The sequence below is a fragment of the Phoenix dactylifera genome, chromosome 6 (assembly GCF_051530095.1).
Source record: "Phoenix dactylifera cultivar Ajwa chromosome 6, Ajwa_hap1_PhDact_Kaust_v1.1, whole genome shotgun sequence".
NCBI lineage: Eukaryota > Viridiplantae > Streptophyta > Magnoliopsida > Arecales > Arecaceae > Phoenix > Phoenix dactylifera.
The window spans coordinates 38,171,973-38,177,972 of record NC_143195.1 but is presented as its reverse complement, the minus strand read 5'-3'; positions in this window follow the sequence as shown (position 1 = coordinate 38,177,972).

Below are 6,000 nucleotides of genomic sequence, written 5' to 3'. Positions count from 1 at the left end.
GGGTTGTACATTGTTTCCGAATTATTACTTATTTTTGAAACCATCGTGTCTCTTCAGTCTTCGAATAGAATATATAAATAGACTCCTATAGGATTAACCCAAAAAGAATCCAATCTCTCTTTCTCTCTCTCATGTCTTTCGAGAGTTTATTCCACAGACACAGAGTTTCTTTCACTCTTCAACTTTCTGTTTTTTATCTTTCTTCTGTTCTGAGCATCTAAAGGAGTCCGTCGGGTCAAGCGTCTCCAGCAATCGTACTCGTTAGAGGAGGATCGGGTTGAGCCGGGTTGTTCTACTTTAGAGACAAAATCGTCATAAAGCTGCACATAGGGGGCGAATCACGTTTTTAGAGCAGTGTATGTCACACACCTCGATCCAATCAAGTTATTTTCAATTTTCTGATTTTATTCTTGTAGATTATTTTTTTATAATACTTTTATAAATAAAGATATATATAGCAGTTTGTAGGTAAAATATTTTTTCAAAGGCTGTGAAGTGTGGGAAGGCTGAGTCGCGCGAATAGTCATCCCATTTGCTACGACAAAAGTTGACATATAAAATTTTATTGATGGTCTTTAAGCTTGTAGAGTCTGTCTTGGCGGCAAAATTGAGGGAGAAAGGCAAGAAAGATTTGTTGTTGTGGTCTTGAGACACAAGTTCTCAGCTACTTCGGTGCAAAGTCCCACCAACTCGCCATCCACCTAACCCACTTCAGCGCCCAGGCCATATTAAACCATGGATATAGATTTCCATTATTTCCGACGATGAATCATTACTTTCGTATTCTAATCTCATCACCTACACGTCTCGTGCGAGTGCCCATGTTCGCATATCTCGTGGAAATTAAATGGGCGCGAGATTCTTGTCATCTTATAGTCTTTCTTTGGCAAACTTTTCACGCAAGAGCATTTTGCCGTCGCCATGGTTTTTAATTACGTCGCTGTCCGGCAAAACATTATTCTCATGGTTTAATACTTCAATGGAGGGGATTAGGGTTTTATGGGAAGATTAAATCCAGATAAGTCCAGATCTACAACTGTAAAGGCATCCAACCGGATCATATGCCATTATCTAACACACAAAAAGCACAAATCGACAGCAACGTTGGCCAGTGATGAGATAAATATTGATTTATAAAGATCACAAGATGTCAAAAAAATCATAAAATTAGAGCCGTTGTTGTAAGTTATTTGAAAATACTCTTGCATGAAAACGAAGACACGATTTAAATAGACAACAACTATATTAGAATCGGTCAAAGACAGAATTTGATTGTATTTCGACGACATATTAATCAAAAGACTCCACCAAGCAGGCAAGATGACTTCACACGTGGGAATGACGTTGGAGTCGACGTATGTGTCTGAACCCAAACTACTAAAGAGACCGACCTTTTGGTCATCATACCATAACACGTGAAACGGAGCAATCGGCCGGGTCCAAACTCCAAGCCCCTCTCGTTCGCTCGGTATACACTTCATTAAATCACCGGGTCCCCCAAATTCACCAGAAATCAGACGTTGAAATGAAGAAGACCTACTATTGGAGGTAAATCAGTGGTCCAAGTCTGCCGTCCATAGGGTTGGTAACGGGAAATGTCCCGCTTTGGCGTATCTCAAGAAGTACTCCGACAGCTGGTATTAACTCGAGACATTTCCGCACAACTTGGTCTTACCCGGCCGGTCAGCATGATTATTAAATTTGATGAACTCCATTTCTGGAGTTATGTTAATTATATTTTTTTAACTTAATCTTTTGTTTTACATTCTATGTAATGTGGACCAATTTCGTACAGCTTCTGCTATGAAATATTGTGGAGGTTGCTCGACCATTTTGAGAGTTATGCAGATATTTGAGACAATTTAAACATGTCCCTGACCCAATGATCCATGAATTGTGGGGAAAAAATTGGCAACTCAGTCCTCAGTCCTCTATCTTTTAGATATATATATATATATATATATATATATATATATATATATATATATATATATATAAAGTTATATCTTATATCATGTGCGCTACGTCGTGGTGCATTTCATCAATTATAGGTGCTCGTGATTGATACAGTGCACCGTTATATATATATATATATATATATATATATATATATATATATATATATATATATATATATATATATATAGTGCATGTGGGTTGGGTTATAGTTTCTTAAATGCAGAAAGTGATAAAGAAGATCCCGAGATCGAAGAGGGAGAGAGAGGTCTCCTTCAAGAGAAAAAACGAGTAAAAAATGCCAGCGAGGACGAGCTATAAGGGAGTTTTGAATCGTTTTGGCACGGAAAACAGTGAGACAGCTAATCCTCGTGCGTCGCCCTTGTATTTGTGCTAGAAGCCATGCACCATGAAAAGTTAGTAAGTAGCGTCCATATTGGGTTCTGCGATTACATACCTACCAACCCCTATATATGTTAAATGAAAAGATGTACATAGGTTTGCCAAACCCCGGAGGGCCCACCGAATGGAGGGTTGGTGAAATATGTGGACTGGATCTTCCTCTTGATGGACGTACGCCTGGGCCTTCCCTCGTCCACCCTCCATGAGAGCTACCCAACTTCTTAAATAGCAGCGTGAGGTACAACATGATATCTAAAAAAATTACTCCAATCAAAAGAGAGAGAGGAAAAAAAACACACACGTACCCTAAGAATGTGGGGGCAAATGTGTGGTGCAGATGAGACGAAGAAGCTGCCATGTATGCTCCAAGTCTAAATTCTTAATAAGCTTACCCAAGCTTTTCTTCCATTTCTCTAATTAGGTTCTATTTCAGCATCACTTATTTCAACTTTAAAGCAAAAAAAAAAAAATTATAAATATCCCGATAGGACCACTTGAAACCCCAAATAAATGGGATGGGATGAGGGAAAGATATTTAAATAGAGGTGACAATCCGATTGGGTCGGATTAATCGAATTTTAATCAAATACAGGTCGGGTTGGATGCGGATTTAATCAAAAATTCATCAACGCAAATCCGACTTATTTATTAAACAAGTATAAATATCAAACCTGAATCCAATTTATTCATGTAATTAAACCAAACCCATATAATTCATTTATTAAACATGCTAAACAACTTAGACGGATTTTTAACGGATTAAATGGGTGTAATCAGGTTAAATAGGTTAAGTAGCTTGGGTTAAACAGGTTAGAAACAGATTTGAAATAGATTTTAAACATATTTTACGGATCGGATCATAATCCGACCTAATTATTAAACAAAGTAAATAGATCAAAAGTTTAAACATGAACCAAATCCATTTAATAACCAGGTTTAGACAGGTTGATCCATTTAAGATCCAAACTCATTTATATCAAATCCAAATTTACTTAAAATAGATCGTTCGCTTGTCAAATTTATAGATTGGATTATAAATTACTATCTTTATATTTTGGCTTATAAAAATATAGGGTTGACTCGAGGAGGAAACCTATGGTGCGCTCCCTTCCACCAAAAAGGACAATGGCCATTCTATCTTACCATCCCTTTTCGCTGTGCATCACATGGCTTTAGGTGTCCGGTGGTAGAGGGCACTCCACACCAAACCCCAGGCACTGTAGAAAGACTAGTCTCCGAGGAATCTGTTCAAACTTCTATCATCCTTGACGAAGCTCTCACGTTGGGTTGGTCGGAGGTTCTTACACACCTACCACCACTTTTTCTTTTTTTTGATAAATCAAATTTATTAAATCAATCGAGAGTAAACATTACTGATGTTCGAAATTATAAAACTTCGGGTCACCCTAGTTCTTACCTACCTAAATGAGTTGACTAAAAACAATCCGACCATGTGAGCGCCCGTCATAACTCCACTTAAATCTTAATGTGCCATGATACATGTTTGTTGTACTGGATGCATGTTACACATCGCATGCATATCCGATCGATAGCAGATTACATTAAGATTTTTTTTTTTTTTTAAAGGGGGCTGCTCGCCACGCCAAATCTTTCTTCATGCAAGATCAGCCATGATGCAAAAATTTTCGGTCATGAGAGTTTCCTCTTAAACTTCGATGCAGGGTTTTTTTATTGGTTTTTCTTGTTATAACTAAGGACTAATAATTCTCCAAAGAATTTCTAAAGAAAAAAACAAATATAAAATTAAGCACCGGGCCTGCCTAAGGATTTCTTTTTTTCTCCATAAAAGAAACATCTCTTTATATTTTAGATATAAAGAAAGAAAATTAATTTTTAGAATATTGCCAGGAAACTTCAATTGAACTGGGTCAACCTGTATTCTCAAAAACATTTTTTTAAAAAAAAATGGGTCGGCTCGAACAGCTTCCAGATATGCTTTCCAACTTCTTTTATATATATATATATATATATATATATATATATATATATATATAGTTTCTCATGCATACTCCTTATACTATGCACGAGAAATTGGAGTTCATCTCCACAGGAATTTCTCTCCTGCCTTAAGGCGAGTTGCCGGCTATTCCTTACCAAACTCCCAGCGCGGTGTGGTTGGTAAGGAACTGCAGATCACGGCCGGTGTTCGTTCAACAAACACTGGGGAGTGTTTTGTTTAAATATTTTGAATGGATGCTAATGTCTTGATTGCAACCATCTACTTACCACCTCAAGACTAAATCAAAAGTACAATTTGCATGGCAATATGTAAAATAGTGATGGTTTAATAATTGGACAGAAGGAATACTTAAATCAGTGTTCGAGTCGGATTTAAGCTACAAATTAAGTTCTAATTAGCGATGACTCGTTCACATCTATCAATAACTTTAACTAATGAAGCTTACTATGCTTGAGCAAATGATGGTCGCCGGAAGCATTAATAAAGACAATTAGGTTAAGCTTCCATTTTGGTAATGGCTTTCACAGAGTTTGGTGCTTCATGTGAAGAAACATTACTAAACAAATTTCTTAATTAGTAGGTTTTCTTTTTGGAGGTCGAGCGATGCTTATTCGATAATTCTACTTTTTGTGGGCTCCTCTTTTATTGTTCCCTACCATCTTGGTATCAAATGGGTAATTCTTTTTGAGGTCATGCAATAATTGTTTCATTATCATAAATCCATCTCATAATTAATTTGTCACCTTAAAATGGGTGCATTAAGATTAATTTTGATAGTGTCGCCCTCTTGAATGGTTGATTTAGATAAAGAGGTATAGCTACAAGTCTGGCAAGAAAATATTCTATTGGCTTAATTGTGACAAAGATAGATTGCTGGTTCTTAATTAAGAGTTTCAAAAAAATGGATCAATGGCATCCTTCATTGGTCTTGAACGACGGTTGAGGTGGACTAAGCAACTAATCACAGTATTTTTCTTGTTACAATTTGTCATCGTCCAAGCGTATGATGTTCATGTGAATAGTGACATTGGGACCCCTGATGTTCACCGAATGAAAGATTTCATTTTGTACGCTTGCCCATGCAATCCGGCGCTTTTATTTAGAAAGATACAAAAAAGAGAGAGAAGAAAACCCTTATTTTGCATGCATCCCAATAGTGAATTCCACTGATTTATTCCTTCTGCGCATACACAAAGCATATACAGAAATTGACATGAAAAAAGAGCATAGATAAAAAAAAACTCAAAACTAAAAGGAGTAGAGAAGAACAGAAAGGATCCGAAATTTAACCATGGTAAATATGATGTCATGTTTAATTATTTTATTTCTGACAAGATCCCGGTTAAAATTATGTTTCAGCTCACAGCAAGGGTGCAGTTTTAGGTATTAATCGGAACGTACATAAAATGGAACAAAACAGTCTTCAAGTTGACGAAATGTTCCTCACGACTCGATCTACCCCATGAGATGGGTTTGGCCCGTCGGCCCGCCCTAGTCTTATCCCCGTCCTTGTTTCTTTAATATCTTTATTGATGCCGGACCAATTTACCCTCTAGGAAGCAAAGAATTTCCTTTGACAAAACTAAAGAAAAATAATGCTTTCCAAGAGAACGTTAGGTCAAGATTGTTATGAAGGTATTTCTCTCAAATGAGAAGGTATT